Consider the following 19,321-nt stretch of genomic DNA (forward strand, 5'->3'; position numbering starts at 1 on the left):
GCTTATACGTATAGAAGAAGCCAAATTAGGGTTCAGCTTCATTTTTAATAGCAATATAATAGTATCAAATGTTTTCTTGCATTGTGCTTATTTCTTCTTCTTTTTCTTCTTCTTTTTCTTCTTCTTCTTCTTTATTGCTTTTCGTCCCCACTGGGATTTGGGCTGCCTCACTTCAACTTAGTGTTCTTTAAGCACTTCCACAGTTATTAATTGAAGGGCTTCCTTTGTGACAAGGCTTTTTCTGCCATTGTATGAATTTGTATACATTGTGTGGCAAGTACAATGATTCATTATGCCCAGGGAGTCGAGAAAATTTTCCCGATCGGAACGGGAATCGAACAATTTAATACCAAAACACTAATTCATAAATTAACTTTCATCTAATGTAATAGTTTATTGTGAAACCACAACTTTTAATAATTATTCTTCGAAGTCAATTTTCGTCTACTCTAATTCTATTCTCGGCGCAACATGAATTCAATTTCCGTCATACTTTCAAGAAGCCACTAGGTACATAGGATGGTCAAAAATTACAAAAAACCCAAATTGTGTATTCAAAAAGTTGGCCAACTACTTTACAATCCTGAGAAAGGAATGCATCAAATCGTAAGTGGATTTAAATGTAAAATTCAAAAGATTTATCCGATGCCCAGTGTTATAGAGGCTGGTTATTGATAGTCTACATCTTTTTGCTCCCATCTATTGTGTCATTGGCGAAGGTTAATTGAAATATCCGTGGTTATTGGTTATTTTTCATCTGATATGACGGTAATTAGCGCATATGACGAAGTAGATTTTTACCCTATAAAACGCTTTTCAACGACATTTTTTTCGCCTGCGCCGCTATTTCTGAGCAATTTAATTGTATATGGCATCATTGTTCGTTGCTGTTTACGAAGTATGAGTGTGAAAAAAAAAAACAAAATATCATTACTCACTCAAAGTGCGAATTTTCGGTATAACAATCCGTGTGGTCAATTATAATTTTCAAATTACTCAAATGTATATGTGTATTAATTAAAATAGAAAAAAACAACAGCGGAAACGCTCAAGTATTTTTTCCGTGAACAGAATACTCCAGAAATTTTACACAGCAAGCCCCATTAAGTTTGACGTTCCGTTTGAGGATCCGAAATAAAGCGACGCTTGCTCATTTCTTGAGCGATTCTTTTACTGAATTTTACACGCATCGAGATAGCCCAAGAAATTTCTTGCGATCTGCGTACTACCCATAACTAATGAATGATCTGAGGAAAATTTCCAGAAAATCATAAACAATCATAGCCGGATTGCTTTGGAAATTCTTAGTAAAGTTCTAGGAGATACATTGCAACAGCGAAACCTTATAAATCTTTTTGTATGTAGGATATTCTTGTTCAATTTATTGCCCTGTTCCCATTTATTTGAGCTGCACAGTGCACAGTATGAAAGTGTGATGGATGCGATATTAGGGTGTCCAAAAATAGAAAAAAAGTGTCAAAACGCTAACATACGTTTTAGAAATAGTTCCATACACGAAAACTCAATCAAACAATATTAAGAGGTTACACGCATCGATTTTATGAAAAATGGACGATTTTCGGTACTTTTAGACAAAGCTTGGAGCGGAAAAAAACAATAGATGCGCGGGTGTTTAGTGTTCAGTATTGTGTTGTTCTTTGCTGAGTATTGTGTTGTTCTTTACAGAGAAGAACATTAATCAAGATAATTAGATGATCGGCATTGAACCACAAAAACCCCACAACAATTGGTGAGATCTTTCCAATATTATTTATTTATAAATAATTCTTCTTCAGTATATTTACTTTATAACTGCATATAAGTTGAAAATTCGCTATTTTCAACATCCTCTCATCTATTGGAAGATGCTTCAGTTCTGGGCTCTTTCTAAGTTGATGAAGGGATTTATAAATGCTTGCATGGACTTGGCCAGGTGTGTGGAGCTGAGTGAATCTATGACATTGTAGATAATAGCGACATCAGCAATGTCAATGGAAATATTCAACTTTGCAACTCCATCCAAGATTTGTGCAAGTATTCATGCTATGCTATGCTATGCTTTTAGACAAAGCTTGGAGCGAATTTAGGTAATCAAAGTTGATTTCATATACTTGGCATATGTTAAAATATCTTAAAAAACGACTTTTTATATTTTTTTTTTCTAAAATGCTCAATTTATAAGGATTTAGAAATTTTTCCTCAATTTCTTCAAGTATTTCAACGAGAATTTTTCCTGGAATTCGTCGAGGAATCATGTCAGGAATTTTATTGGGAAATTCCTTGAATAATTCCTTGCGGAGTTCCTTGAGTGATTCACTCAAGAATTCTGTGATTAGTTTCTCTAGCAATTCAATGAAGAATATATCCCGGAATTATTCGGGAATTTTTCCAAGAATTTCATCGGAATTTCCTCGGGCGTTCCTTGGAAAATTTGACTATCGACCCTTAGAGATTTATTTGAATACTTTTAGAATAATTCTTCGATTTCACCGATATTTTATTAAAGTATTTTTTGCAGAATTTTTGCAGCGATTCCTTATTTTCAGTGATAAATTGGGGAATACCTCTAGACATTTTTCTCTATCAAGATTCCCTTAATATACTCCATCGACAATTTCTCCAAATTATCCAACAAGAACTTTTCCAAGGATTTGAGGAAGCATTTTAGAGATTACTTTCTGGTACTTTTGCAGAAATCTTTGGAGACTCTTCCCGGGGGTCTTTGGGGTATTTCTCAAGAGATTCGTAGCAGAATTCCTCTAGAGAATGCTTGAGGATTTCATTTTGGAACTCCATCGGAAACTCTCCAGGAATTTCACCGTGGTTTTTCAAAGATTCTTCGATCAAAATTCTCCAAATATCCGTAAAGAATTTATTAATTTAAGGATTCGTTATTGATTTTTCAGAGATGCGGGAATTCATCAAAGAATTTTATCGGAAGCATCATCTTTTATTTTTTAGAAAGTTTACTGTAGGAATCAGTTGAGAATTCTTCCTGGAATTCCATGACGAAATTCTTAAAGGATTCATTGGGGTGTACCACCAAAAACTCCTGAGAAATTCTTCCAGGCAGTCTTCGAGGAAGCCCACCATAAAATCATGGGACAATTCTAAAAAAAAAAATCATAAAAAAAATGCCCAAAGGATTATTTCGGGAATCCTCCTTACAGAACATCTCATGGTTCATATGGGAATTTTTGGAGGATTCTTTCATTGATTCCATTAGAAATTCTACCACGAATTTCATGGGCAATTTATTCCAACAAGGATTTTCAGAAAGCATAATTTGAGATTTTCTTCCCGCCAGGATTCAATCGAAAATTTCTCCAAGGATTTTTTGCGGAATTTCTCGAGAAGTTCGTTGGAGTATACATCCGAGGATTCCATAGAGAGCTACTCCAAATATTTTGAGCAAAATTTAAAAAATCGTCAGTGAGTCGCTCGCGATAAATAGATGTCATTCCATTCCCACTATCCTTCTCACCCTCATAACGAAGAATACGCAACGCTCTATGCACTCGCCGGATAATTGCCTATAACATAATTTCGTAACACATTAATTGTAATATTTGTTATATTTATAATGTAATAAAATTATTCCAAAATTGGTTAAATCTTTTTATTGATGCGAAAACGTTTGAAAATTTTTGTTATTTCGATCAGTCGAGCCAAAAAAATGTAACAAAACTTATAACAAGTTTGTTCTGCAACAGATAACAGAACTTGTTATAATTGAGATATTATTCAACAAGTTAAGTTCGATGTTTGATATCGTCTTGTTAAGATTGTATATCAATCTGTCATGTTTATGTTTTGATTGGAGGCATTTTCGTGAGAAATTGAGTTATTTTAACTACTGACGGTACATGTTTTAAAACAACCGTTGCTACAAAAATCATTGTAACAAAATAACAAAACGTTTAATAATTATGTTTTCCTATCTAGTCGAGTAGAAACAATATGTATGTCATTTTGATTGCACCGAAGACAGCTGCAGTAAGACCGAAATACCTTCATAAATACGAAGCTTACCATTCCACAAATATAACCGAACCGTATTAGAAGTAGGCCACACACAGTAAAGATGCCGATGATGCTTTCTACGACCATTTTGTTCTCCGGGTAAAACGGAACGCAGTAGGCCTAGAAAACTGGTGGAGTGGCTGCCGTAGAGGGGTGGATAAAAGTTATGCACTACGATGTAGGTGTAGTATTTAAAAGGAATTTGAAGTGTTCCATTAGACCGGCCCAAAAACACAAAAGTCGCAAAGTTCCACTGGGCACCCCTCCCAGGATTGCACCTATCAATCATTGAAAGTTTCAGCTCAATTGGTTAAACGCTAGGTGGAGGTTCACATGGCATTTTCAACCAAATGTATGACGGATCGGATGGTCACAAGTCCCTTGTTTGACAAATCAAACATCATCTTGCATCTAGTTTATAACATAAAAAGTTATAGAAAAAATATTATAACATCATAACACAATATGATATAAACTTGATATGATTTTCTGGTGGTGTTAACATTAGCTGTTTTCTTCATTTTAAACCAAATCCAACATGATAAACCGGCAGCGGTCAAGCGAAGGACCAGAGCGTTCATGATTAACAAAAATTTTAATCATGATTAATCATTGATGATTAAAGTTCCAATTTTGGTGATTATTGATTGTGATTAATGATTAATTTGATTTTTAGGATGATTAAAGATTATGATTAATGATTAAAATTGGTTTGATCTGTGATTATTGATTATGATTAATGATTAAAAATGGCTCATTGATTAAAAATCATGATTAATCACGATTAATCAATCACAAAAAACTAGAAATGATTAAAATATATTTATGCAATTCAGTATCACAATTTATATTTTATATAACTCATTTTGGTATCATAATGGCCAATTTTTCCGAACTGATTCATTATGCAACTGATATGAGTTGCATAATGAAAAATAGTTGTATTATGTTCATAATGCAACTCATTTGAGTTGCATTATGAACATTATGCAACTCAAATGGGTTGCATTATGAAAAAAATCATTGCATAAAATTTTGTATGGAACTCGTTGCAAAACTCGATTTTTTCAGCACTCTTCGTATTTATCCAACTCGGCAGGCCTCGTTGGATAAATGTACGACTCGTACTGAAAAAATCAACTTTTTGCAACTCGTTACATAAATAGCTATTATTGTTTAACATGTTTTTGAAGTTTCAAAAGTAAAAGGTAACTCTGTCCGGGAGATTTTTGAAAAAAGAATCATAAATTATATTATTTAGAACAGCATTTGAACCAATTTAAATTGGATCATATATTTTATATGATGAATCATTTTTGGTGATGAATGATTAATGATTGATTAATATTTTTTTCTTATGATTATGATTACTGATTAATGATTAGATTGCAAGAACAGAGTGATTAAGATTAATGATTAATGATTAAATGAGATTTTTTTGTGATTATGATTAATGATTTTGATTAATCTTAATCATTAATCATTAATCATGATTAAATTTATGATTAATCATTAACGCTCTGCGAAGGACTGATAGTAGTTTAATTTTCCATATGTTTCGGTCAAAAACCCCGCATGTAAACTTAAACACATTTGCACCAGCACGGTTTTTATTCGAATGAACTGAAACTTTCGAAAATTGATCTTCTCACCCAAGGGCATAATCCTGCAAGCAATATTACCACTCTTAGTTTCTGCCATTTAAATATGGGCCAGTCTAGTGTTTAATTGTTTGTACTCTATGAACCGAAGCAATGTTGACACTAACCGGATACACTCGATGCTATCGATCTCTAGTAAATCTGCAAAATACTGATTCTATATTGCACTCAGCCGACGACGTAGTGAGTGTAACACCCGTTCGATGAGCTCTGTGAAAGGACTGACTAAAGAAATCTTTTTGCATTTTCACACATTCAGTTTTTAACGCTGTCGATTGTTCTAATCTTAATACAAATTCAAACACTTTGCCTATTTGATTACTGTGATCAAGATATGACACAATGCTGATCACCTTGTAACGGGAGTGGAAAAAACGGAAGATAAGGTTCGGAGTAAAACAACCTTCACTTACGCACCAGATGGCTATCAACCACCGCGAAAGAGCGTGTCCACAACTCTATCGGAAAGTCCCGTACCCGGCCAGGAATCCTCAGGGCGAGTCCTTTCTTCAGACCTTAACCCAACAATCGAAACTTCGGCGCAACCGAAACCGAACCGAAGGAATAGCTTAACTCAAAATATATACAACTTACAGGGTGGTCCGGTTACCAATAAGGAGTCTTTTTTCAGAGCCTGTTCTAAACCGACGAGAACCTAAAGACGAACTGTGTTGAAATTTCTCAGACACTAAAACTGCAACAACTAAGAATTGCTTAAAACATGCGTTTGCAGAGCTAGGCGTTTATTTTCCTTATAACTTGTGGAACTAAAATAATGGCAATTCACGATATTCTTCTTAGCGCTCTCTTATAATATATACATTGGTATATGGGGGGTTAGTATTTACAAAAATAGGTCGAGCTTACTTGATTTACAGCTACCAGGATCGATGGCTTGGTCCCACGGAGTCCAGCGGAGGATGGTAAGTGCACTTACTGGTCATCAACGTGGTCAAACTTACGCCTTTGACCGGTCACGTGGCGTATACGCGAGTGGTGGCGAGGCGTTCAATCTTTAATGCAGCAGACTGCCATTGTTATGGTGAGTTTTAGAAAAGCATGCTTCGATAAACTCAACCTTTCATTGCGAGTTCAAATATTCGCATTTTATTACTTCTGTGCTCACTTGATGAAAATTAGTGCATCATTGATTCAAATCATTTCCACGATGTAAAGTATTTTGACATTTGAGCAGCATCGTAAGGGCCTGGTGCAAAAAAATACAGCTTATTTTTGGAATGCTATTGCTTTATGGAACCGAAATATATTTTATGTCTATGTACCACCGATTAGTGGCATCTGCGATCGATTACGGTGCCCTGAAGTAGCGTTAATTACAGAAGCAGACAAGTACACGCCAAATATCTATAGAATGAATGCATCTTATCATTCATCGTTGTTGGTTACATCTATAGGTAGACAGTTCTTGGGGTTTTTATTGCTAAAGTGAAGAAGGCATTAATTTTTTACCTCAACCTATACAACTTCCAGTACACCAAAATTGGTCTCGGATAGCACAAATGTAGTACATATATATTAACAAAGTCTACGATATGTAAAACAAGTTTGTTCAATTACATGACGTATTGTGGTTGAGTTTTTAGCTTCAGGACGTAGAGTTGGCTATTTGTTCCTGTTCTTTAAGAGTTCAAATATTGGGTAACGCTAAGAGGGTGGGAATGGGTCTGGCACTGTGTTATGCTTCATACGAAATTTCTTAAACAAAAGATGTTACGTGGGGAGGGTAGCAGAGGCGCGTGATCGGTTGGTGGCCGATCGACGAACGAATGTGCAGGTTGAGGATCAAGGGCCGATTCTTCAACATTAGCATAATAAACGTGCACAGCCCTCACTCCGGAAGCACTGATGATGACAAAGACGCATTTTACGCGCAGCTCGAACGCGAGTACGACCGCTGCCCAAACCACGACGTCAAGATCATCATAGGGGATCTAAACGTTCAGGTAGGCCAGGAGGAGGAATTTAGACCGACGATTGGAAAGTTCAGCGCCCACCAGCTGACGAACGAAAATGGCCTACGCCTCATCGACTTCGCCGCCTCCAAGAACATGGCCATTCGTAGCACCTTCTTCCAGCACAGCCTCCCGTATCGTTACACCTGGAGATCACCACAACAAACGGAATCGCAAATCGACCACGTTCTGATTGATGGACGGCACTTCTCCGACATTATCGACGTCAGGACCTATCGTGGCGCTAATATCGACTCTGATCACTACCTGGTGATGGTTAAACTGCGCCCAAAACTCTCCGTTATTAACAATGTACAGTACCGGCGGCCGCCCCTGTATGATCTAGAGCGACTGAAGCAACCGGATGTCGCCACCGCATACGCGCAGAATCTCGAAGCAGCGTTGCCGGACGAGGGTGTGTTCGATGTGGCCCCTCTAGAGGACTGCTGGAGTACAGTCAAAGCAGCCATCAACAACGCAGCCGAGAGCACTATCGGGTACGTAGAACGGAGTCGACGAAACGATTGGTTCGACGAGGAGTGCAGAGCGGTTCTGGAGGAGAAGGATGCAGCGCGGGCTGTAATGCTGCAGCATGGAACCCGACAGAATGTGGAGCGATACAGACAGAAGCGGAAGCAGCAGACCCGTCTCTTCCGGGAGAAAAAGCGCCGCCTGGAAGAAGCGGAGTGCGAGGAAATGGAACTGCTGTGCCGTTCACAAGAAACACGTAAGTTCTACCAGAAGCTCAACGCTAGTATGGGACCCTCTTGTATGGAAAAAATAAATCCTCGCTCCAGTCGACTTTTTAGATCCCATTTAGGTCCCATATGAACTGTACAAAATTTCAGCGCAATCGGCGAAACTATAATTTAGCGCAAGCGGTTCAAAGTTTGCATAGGATTTACTATGGGAAAAGTTACACTTTCAAACAAAAAATTCCAGAGGTCGCCCTTTGTCTCTTTGATTCAAATCGATCAACGCTTTTTGTAGAAAAATCATTTATGAAACTTTCCTTCGAAGACCGCACAACGATTGGATGCTTGTGGAAAAAGTTATTGATTTATTACCGATTAGTGATCCAACGAACGGCTTTTTGTTTTGTTTTATCAGCAGCACTGCTGCTGCCGTTGTTGCATGGGGTGGCGGGAGGCATCACCACCCCCGGAAGCAGCAGCAGCCAAGGCAGCAGCTACAGTGCTGCTAATAGAACAAAACAAAAAACCGCTCATTGGATCACTAATTGGTAATAAATTAATAACTTTTTCCACAAGCATCCAATCGTTTTGCGGTCTTCGAAGAAAAGTTTCATAAATGAATTTTCTACAAGAAATGTTGATCGATGTGAATTAAGGAGACAAAGGGCGACCTCTGGGATTTTTTATCTGAAAGTGTAACTTTCCCCATAGTAAATCCTATGAAAACTTTGAAACGCTTGCGCTAAATTATAGTTTCACCGATCGCGCTGAAATTTTGCACAGTTCATATGAGACCTAAATGGAATCTAAAAAGTCGACTGGAGCGAGAATCTGATATTTGTCCCATACTACTCAACGCATCCCGCAAAGGCTTCGTGCCGCAAGCCGAAATCTGCAGGGATAAGGACGGGAGCCTCCTGACGGACAAACGTGAGGTGATCGAAAGGTGGAAGCAGCACTTCGACGAGCACCTGAATGGCGAAGAGAATGTAGGCACGGAGGACCAAGGTGGCGGAGGAAATGACTATGTTGGTGCAGCAGAGGACGGCAACGAACCAACTCCCACGCTGAGGGAAGTTAAGGATGCCATCCACCAGCTCAAAAACAACAAAGCGGCTGGTAAGGACGGTATCGCAGCAGAACTCATCAAGATGGGCCCGGAAAAGTTGGCCACCTGTCTGCACCAGTTAGTAGTCAAGATCTGGGAAACCGAACAGCTACCGGAGGAGTGGAAGGAAGGGATAATCTGTCCCATCCACAAGAAAGGCGACAAGTTAATGTGTGAGAACTTTCGAGCGATCACCATTTTGAACGCCGCCTACAAAGTGCTATCCCAGATCATCTTCCGTCGTCTTTCACCTAAAGTAAATGAGTTCGTGGGAAGTTACCAAGCCGGTTTCATCGACGGCCGGTCGACAACGAACCAGATCTTCACCGTACGGCAAATCCTTCAGAACTGCCGTGAATACCAGGTCCCAACGCACCACCTGTTCATCGACTTCTAAGCGGCATACGATAGTATCGACCGCACAGAGCTATGGAAAATTATGTACGAGAACAGCTTTCCCGGGAAGCTGACTAGACTGATAAGAGCAACGATGGACGGTGTGCAGAACAGCGTAAGGATTTCGGGTGAACTATCCAGTTCATTTGAATCTTGACGGGGACTACGACAAGGTGATGGACTTTCCTGCCTACTATCCAACATCGCCCTGGAAGGTGTTATGCGACGAGCCGGGCTCAACAGCCGGGGTACGATCTTCACGAAACCCAGCCAATTTGTCTGTTTTGCGGATGACATGGATATTATAGCTAGAACATTAGGAACGGTGGCAGAGCAGTACACCCGCCTGAAACATGAAGCAGCAAAGGTCGGACTGGTGGTGAATGCGGCTAAGACAAAGTACATGCTGGTAGGAGGGACTGAGCGAGACAGGACAAGCCTTGGAAGCAATGTTACGATAGACGGGGATACTTTCGAGGTGGTAGAAGAATTCGTCTACCTCGGTTCCTTGCTAACGGCTGACGATAACGTGAGCCGTGAAATACGAAGGCGCATCATCAGTGGAAGTCGTGCCTACTATGGGCTCCAGAAGAAACTGCGTTCAAAAAAGATTCACCCCCGCACCAAATGTACCATGTACAAGACGTTAATAGACCGGTGGTTCTCTACGGACACGAGACATGGACGATGCTCGAGGAGGACCTGCAAGCACTCGGAGTTTTCGAGCGACGGGTGCTAAGGACGATCTTCGGTGGTGTGCAGGAGAACGGTGTGTGGCGGAGAAGGATGAACCACGAGCTCGCTGCACTTTACGGCGAACACAGTATCCAGAAAGTGGCCAAAGCTGGAAGGATACGGTGGGCAGGGCATGTTGCAAGAATGCCGGACAACAACCCTGCAAAGTTGGTGTTTGCTAACCATCCGGTTGGTACAAGAAGGCGTGGAGCGCAGAGAGCACGATGAGCGGACCAGGTGGAGCGTGATCTGGCGAGTGTTGGGCGTGACCGACGTTGGAGAGCTGCAGCTGCAAATCGAGTATTATGGCGGCAAATTGTTGATTCAGTATTATCATGAATTTGATGTGAACTAAATAAATGAATGAATGGTAGTGGAGAACGTATCACAATTTAATACTTTTTCTATTTCAGATTTACAAGCAGGCAATCAGCGATCAAAACGGCGAAGTATCTCTTTCTTTAGAAAGGTCAAGATTACCGTACGATACAAGTAGACCACGTTTTCCGCGTCGATTGCGAACATTCGCGGATAATAAATACACCGAAAGTTTTTCTTCACGCGGTTTACCGAGTAAAAAAACCGCGTTATTTCAAAAAACGTCGTAAAAAACCGCGTTGTTTCAAAACCCGTCGTAAAAAAAACGAGTTTTTTCAAAAACACGCGCAAAATAGTCAGGATTACATCTAACGTGACTTGACTTTTTTACGACGTTTTTTGAAATAACGCGGCTTTTTTACGCGTTTTTTTTACGCGGTACCATTGCCGTCGTAAAAAAAACTTCAGTGTATTGCGGAGATTCCACCTGTTTAGACTCCTGCGCGAAAATTAGTTGCGTGGATTTTTCTTGCGTGGGCCCACAGATATAAAACCAGACCGCGTCCTGGTGAATATTTTACGCTGTGTTGTTAGGTACACATTTGGTGATAGTTGTGCATTGTAAAAAAACATTTATAACGTAAATACGCTGAAAATGAGCCTAATCATTTATTTGCGTCAGAATCTATAAATCTTCACAACGGGCAATATGTACAACGCCAAATAGCATTCCATAAGCAATTAGAATAAGAGTATTAAAGATATAACATGACAACTTTCAGTATGCAATCTACGAATTACTCCGTTACCACGCAACGCAACGCAACGCAACGCAACAACGGGCAATATGTACAACGGTTTTATTATCCGCAATCTTATTAACACGGGAACGCGGAAAAAAGTAGAAAACATGTATCACGGAGGTGATGTCAACGCACTTCGCGAAATTTTAGAGCGTTTTCAATGGTGATAACAAACGAAAGTACGATATAGCACGGAACGCTTTATGTATCGTCACCGGTATCCCGATAAAAACTGAGCCTGAGATTACTGATGGCACACATACCCTACGAGAGAACAAAAGATGTTTACAAAGTTCTTACAAATTCTTAACACGGGGATTTTGAACAACAACCACTACCACACATGCAATTGGATTGGCCAATAAGAGGGGCTTCGCGGACAAAATATGAAAACCCAGAATATTCACATATTAAATCTTTCTGTGCCGTGTGGGTTTGATATTTGTGTGGCTTGTAAGTGTAAGTGTGTCCCGAGCAGAAAAGAATAGCAACTGAATAACATATCAAGGTAATCTTAAATACTATCATACCTCCATATACCCTTCATGGGGATGAACCAGCCTCGGGCTGAAAATCCCCATAATAAAGAGCCAATAATTATAATAATATACCCTTCATTTGGTGGACATAAGAGGAAATATAACAAAAACGAATACCATAATTTTGTATGAATAACGCCTTATAACAAGTTATGTTATTTCAATAATGAATGCATCATACCTAAAATTTAGAGTTGTGTATTCGTTATTCAGAAGATATTGAATAACCAGGAAATAACCTACATTGTTATCAAATTGTGCATTTGCTCGATAGCTCCATGAATTAATAGCAAAACATGTTATGCAGTTATTTCACTGCGATATCAATAACCGAACCATATCAATACCAAACTCTGCTCAAATGCCTCCTATTGTTATTGAGATGTTCTTATAACATTTTGAAGAATAATATAGGGCAGGTAATCAAAAGTTGAACCAAATGGCGGCTTTCCGAAGTAGCGCAAATTTTGAGTGATTTTTTCTCTCACATGGAATTATTTTACTACGCCAAAATCGTATGTACATGAAAGCCACGGGAATAAGCTTTCTGTTAAGTGGTAAAAAGTTTGTATTTGCGTAGAATTTCATTGAAAAATTCGATTATTCGTCAACAATGATTTTAATCTTAATTTGAACCATCGTAATCATAATTTGAACCAATTTTAATCTTAATTTGAACTACTGGCGGCAGCAGCTCGAGCATCTCCCACAGCAGCCAATTTCATGCTGAACAATAGAAAAACAGATGGATTTGCTAATTCCCATAACTATTTTTCATTAGGCAGTGGAATTTCAACTAAGAATGTTCTAAACTCTTCAGGAACTTGGAAACTAAATTTGGATTTTTTCATCCCCCAAGAGTAAACAAAACAACCACTAGTGCAGTCTGCTGGCCAACACTGGAAGCTCGCCCCCGTTTACTAGTTCAAATTTTGATTACAAATGGTTCAACTTAAGATAACATTCTCCAAGTAAGAATTACTTAAATTTGATAATTTTATGACAAATAATGCGAAATATTATTCGGTTGGTCGATTCTACGATAAATAAGCTTTCATTTGACGTGTTCACATATTGCGTGTGATACAATGCATGAGCTGTACGAGTGCACCGAAAAGGTGCTTTCTCTGGGGGGAAATGGGTGAAATTACAGTGATTTTTTCAATTGCCTGTTTTCCATGACAAAAACGCTTTTTTCAATACTTTTAAAGTTCATGTTATCAGGTTATATTACGGAAAGCTGTTTAACATCTTTTTCGGGACAATATTTGCCTAAAAAGTACGTCGTTTGAATGAATTTCGAAATGGTTCAAATTAAGATTACAATTTGACTAGTTCAAAGTTTGATTTCTTACCCTAATAATATGTTTTGGTATTTTGCATGATATTAGTAAGGTTTTCCCTTCTGCTCGGGATGGCTGCTCTAGTGTCCTTGTATCCACCCGGATACAAATGTACCGAAGATATGTCTGTATAAATCCGTTTTTTTTTTCCTAGAAACTGATGCATTAATTCTGCATCAGAGTGATAAGAGCACCATCGTCATATTACAATAAAAATACAGGAACAAAGTATCCATCCACACAGTCGTGTAAATAGAGCCCATTGAACCGGTGTTTTCTGATTCCACTCAGTTAGGCACCTGATTGAAATATTGGAAAGTATTTGTAGAATTAAGTGACATCGATTGTCCGGTTAGTGTCTTGCTTCGGTTTACCAAGTGCATACAATTGAACACTTCACAATCGTTCAATTAGTTCATTTCTTCAGCGCTTTGACGTTTTTTTTACAGTTTTCGAGGCCTACCGCGTGCCGGCGTCTTCAGTGGGAGGTGTTGTATCTTTGGGCGCCCTGTATTTTTTGTATCACTACTGCTCAAATTAAATTGTTCAAAGGTAATATTATTGCTTGGTAGTTTTTCAACCTTTCCGGATTTTTAGTGAAAATAAGATAGAACGACGTTATTAAATTTATTCTAAGAATTATTTAAAAGCCGTTTCATAAGTTTAACATTATAAAAATCTCAAGTTTAGTGCGCTAGGTGTATCTTCTATCTTCTTCCGGATATCGATTGATTGATGCTTACATAATTAATTCATTTAAGCTGTTTCCCAGAATCCAAGGCCGTGTGCTTTCGCTGCATTTGACTATTGTGGGCGATAAGCAACTCGCCATATAATCCTCAAGATGCAGAAAAAAAACTTACTCGGTCATCCTATAATAAAGTCGATAGCAGTTTACGCTCAGTGTTACGGCAGTATCAAGTGGGCTCCGTTAGTTTTTTGCTTCGGCTTACTAAGTGCAAGCAATTGAACACTTCCAATACCTTACATACTACGCCTAATGAGATCTGAATTTATAAGTTTTTTCTTCTGTTACAGTCCCTCCAGTTTTCCCGGAGAATATGGCCCTCTGCTTGCTTACTTGTGGTGCTGCTGTTGCTGCAACTATTGGCACCATATATTTGCTGCGGATTACTTGTTGTATAAATTCCCAGGTTCGTACTTGGTGGTTTTTTGGTTTTGCAGTTTTTGTGTAATGGAGACGACGTACATATTTTTATGCACGTCGTTTCAAAGGTCTTGCAAATCAACGCAATTCTGGTTTTTCGGTTTTAATGATATAGTTGAAAATATACAGTCGAGCCTCTACTAGAAGTCAAACTTGAGTTCCTAAAATGTATAGGGTTTTTGATCCCATTTCCGGCACCACAGGTAAACAAAATTGATCATTACCTACAGGGGATGGCCAAAATGTTTGGGATAGGCAACTTTTTTTCTGTAATTTTTCATAGAGTCCATCAAAAAATCTCAATTTTTGACTGTTTGTCAACCTACTATATGTGCATTATTGGTACAAATTTGGGCTCGATTGATTAATTTTTCGCGAAGTTAGAACCGTTCGGGTAAAACCTTGGGTAAAACACTATTTTTTTGACAACTAATTTTTGAACTGTCATAACCGAATTGAATGAATTTTTTAACGTTTATCAACAATATATTGATACTTAATACGACGTTATAAAAAGTAATATTTTCTCACGGCGAATTAAGTTATACCGGATTGAAATTTTTACCCATATAGAGGAAAATAAGTCAAATTTACAATACCACACAAAAATTATTAAATGTGTTCTTCCTTCAATCTAAATAGGCTCTAATATATCTAATTAGAGATAACAGAAGTGGTAAATCTTTGGATATCAACACTAAAAATTATTGACATAGATGTAAAAAAATACATTTTTTCGAGAAAAATCCGAAAAGTGTCAAAACATGATAACTTTTTTCAACGTTTAAAAAGTACCTATGTTTTAATAGTTTGTGAAGCATTTACATAGTCTTAGTGTACGTTCAAAATTTCATTCAATTCGGTTCACTGGTTTCCGAGATATGACAGCTCAAAAATGAGTTGTCTAAAAAATAGTGTTTTACCCGAACGGTTCTAACTTTGCGAAATATTAATCAATCGAGCCCAAATTTGCACCAATGATGCACATATAGTAGGTTGACAAACAGTCAAAATTTGAGATTTTTTAATGCGCTCTATAAAAAGTTATAGCATGTTGAACTTTTTTGTGAGAGAAAAAAAAGTTGCCTATCCCAAACATTTTGGCCATCCCCTGTATATTCACAACGAAACGACCGTTTTCGTCCACTTCTTCCATCTGAATCAGATACCTTATTGCGCGAACTTGTTGTTAACCGTGATTGTTGTGAGGATTTTCTGCCGGAAAATTGATTTTGGACAAGTTTACTGCACCTAGTACAGCGCCAATTCTCGGCACCAGTGCCGAACTTCCAGCAAAATCAAATGGGAATTCACTGTTGCACCCATCTTTGTGCTGATGAAGTGCACTCGCCTGCGTGTAAAAGTTGTTTTGAGCACTTGAGCGGCTTCAGAATAAATGTGTAGTTCATTGACTGTGGATTCCGTTGCGGAAATGTTGCGTTAGAAGATTTCCTACGGAAGTGCGTTTGGAAAATATGCGGCAAGTGATATATTGATTTGTTTTGCTGCGAGGTGCCGGGAATTGACGCGGGTGCCCAAGTAGTTCGAAACCCTACCTGTAGTGCCGAGAATGGGATCAAAAACCCTACTACTCGGTAGTAGTGGTAATCAAGTTCAAATGTATGCGTGCTTTTTTGTAGATGTAGTTGTGAAACTGTGAGTAAAACATTTGCGCTCTTACCCCAGACGTAAGTTTTATAATTATTTACTCGTTTTACCCAATTCGATTGGGTAATATGCAATTCGAATAGCTTTTGAATTGGGAGTGGATAGCCTTTGAATTGGCGTTTTTGTGTGAGGAAAGTTTTGCGTTAGTATTCGTGTGTTGAAATGTCACTTATCTCTATTGAGTTGTCCAAAAAATGTCTCACGAAACCTAATGCAAGCCTATCCATATACGTGAGAACAAAAGATGTTTACAAAGTTCTTACAGATAGATTTACACGGGAAATCTGAACACAAACCACTACCACACAGGAATTTTGATTGGTCAATGGAGTTCTCTAAATTTTATCTCACGAAACCTACTGCAAGTCTATCCATACAGGGTATTGGTTCCCTTTTTAAGCATTTGGCTCCCATTTTCATCGAACGAAAAACAAAGGATTGAAGCGCTGTTTGTTTTGTTTCTTATGTTTGTGTTTTTTGTTAGAAGTGAGCACCCATGAAAACAAAAAGGACGGAATCAACCGATGTCGTAATCGCTTGTTTTGAAATAGGTTGAATATGGGAGCGTGAGATTACTGATGGCGATTACTGATATCCTACGAGAGAACAAAAGATGTTTACAAAGTTCTTACAAAAGTTCAGCGTATTGGACGCAGTGGCTTAATTTCCCCAACAGGGGAGGAGAAAAAAAAGTTCTTACAAATTCTTAACACGGGGAATTTGAACAACAACCACTACCACACACACTTCGCGGACAAAATATGAAAACCCAGAATATTCACATATGGGCATTTTTTTTTTCAAACATTCAAATATTCACATTTGACGTCTAAAATCAGCTGATTTTTGGGGCCTTTGACAGTTCTCCTCTGAAAATGGCAGTTCAGCATTTGCGCCTTCGTTCGGCAGTTGTAAACAGTAGCATGCATGGACCTGTCAACTATAAAGGCCAATTAAATCTTTCTGTGCCGTGTGTGTTTGATATTTGTGTGGTTTGTAAGTGAGAATGGAAGGTACGTGTTGGGTGTTGTCTGGTGTTGTTTTGGTACTCACTGTTGTAGCTTCCCGCTTCGCTTTGGTCCACATACGGCTGCTCTAGTGTCCTTGTATCCACCCGGATACAAATGTACCGAAGATATGTATGTATAAATCCGTATTATCCTAGAAACTTTGATGCATTAATTCAGTATCAGAGTGATACGAAGCACCATCGTCATATCATGATTAAAAATACAAGAACGCAGTCGTATAAAGAGAGCCCATTGAACCGGTGTAGGCAGATTTCACTCAGTTAGGCACCTGATTGGAAAATTGGAGAGTATTTGTAGAATTGAGTGATATCGATAGTATCTATTAAATACGTCCGGTTAGTGTCTTGCTTAGGTTTACCAAGTGCATGCAATTGAACACTTCCGAATCCCATAAATACTACGTCTACTGCAATTTTAGTTCATATGTTGTTTAAGGACAAACGTCTTTAAATCCCGCTTCAACAGTGCATCAAAACTTTAGACGCACAAATCTCAAGAAGCAAGCTTCAAACAACAATGAATTTTATTATTCTGTTCTTGCTCACTTGAAATAAGCTTAAAATAAGAAGCTCAGGTGCGCTGGTTTTGTTTACGAAGAGATTTGTGCCCTCAAAATCGTGAGTAGGTGCCAAAGTCGGCCATTGCGGTGGCCATATTGGGATTCTAACAAGTCTGTCCTTAACTCTGAGTTTCGATTTATCCGGAGAACATGGCAGGCGTCTTCACCTGAATAGGTCTTGTAACTTTGAGCGCCCTGTTTTATTTTTCACTACGGCTCAATTTAAATTGTTCAAGGGTAATATTCGAGCTTCTCTATTGTAAATTTTCAAGGGGAGCAAAAATGTTGCATTATCCTCACGAAACTCGAACTCATCAAGAGAATCCAGCAGAACATTCGCAACGCAGCTCCATACGCACGCCTCAAAAATAGTTAACATACTGATTTTTTTTTTCTCTTTGGTCTAGCGGACCGACTCCAGCATACACCACAACCAGGTAAGTAATCTCACGACCGATGCAGCTGGGCGAACCAACCCTACTGGTGACGAGCATACCTATTTACTAGTGAACAATCAAAACATGCATAGCTAAGATCTCGTTGTGTCGGATCGGATGGAGTCTTAACATACCCAAGCCGGATTTCTATACGAAACAGCTTCCGAAAGTCACGAGCTGTAATAAAATCCTATGTGTCTTCCGAGGCCATAATGGCACATTTTTCCGTCAGTCAATGTGAGCTGGAAATACAATAATGATTTAACTATATACGATGCATCCCGGTGTTTTTTAGTATCATCCGAATTCTGAACATATCTATCAGTGACTATCACTCTTGGGGGATGAAAAATTCCAAATTAAGTTGCCAAATGTGTTTAACTTCAAAATCGCTCGAGCAGAAAGGAAATACCTTACAAATACTTACCATGCAAAGAACAACCCGTGGCCTAATACTTAAAATTGTTATTGCTATGTTATTCTTCAAAATGTTATGAGAACATCACAATAGCAATTGGAGGTATTTCAGCAGCGTTTAGTATTTAGTATTTAGTGAGCACAAATTTGGCTGATGATGTAAAGCTATGCCGGGATCCATGGCGCAGTGGTCACACGTTCACTGCGTTACTTATGAATCATAAGTGGATGGTCATGGGTGCGATCCCAGCCCCGACACTTGGAATTTTTCATCAGCTGCTCTTCTCTCCGTGTACGGCGGACACTGGCTCTCTTCTGCGGTCGTAGCTCTAACGGCAACTCATAATGGACACTCAATGGGACTGAAAAGGGTACAAGAGCCACACATCAACATCATCGTGCCCATCCTCTACCATGGACGGAGTAGAAAGTGAAAGTAGCACAGAG

The 19,321-nt window shown here is 38.8% G+C and overlaps 1 protein-coding gene and 1 long non-coding RNA gene across 2 annotated transcripts in view; one reads left to right on the forward strand and one right to left on the reverse strand.

Annotated features, from left to right (window-relative positions):
• The window catches only part of LOC109403726 (sodium-dependent transporter bedraggled), a 358,384-nt gene that overhangs the window by 305,779 nt on the left and 33,284 nt on the right, over window positions 1-19,321 (reverse strand). The gene's annotated exons all lie outside the window — the stretch shown is intronic.
• LOC109403937 (uncharacterized) lies at window positions 13,763-18,727 on the forward strand. Its single transcript, XR_002128535.3, has 4 exons — window positions 13,763-13,945; window positions 14,044-14,146; window positions 14,633-14,748; window positions 18,428-18,727. It is a non-coding gene; the product is annotated as an uncharacterized LOC109403937 (long non-coding RNA).

The sequence above is a fragment of the Aedes albopictus genome, chromosome 3 (assembly GCF_035046485.1).
Source record: "Aedes albopictus strain Foshan chromosome 3, AalbF5, whole genome shotgun sequence".
NCBI classification, from domain to species: domain Eukaryota; kingdom Metazoa; phylum Arthropoda; class Insecta; order Diptera; family Culicidae; genus Aedes; species Aedes albopictus.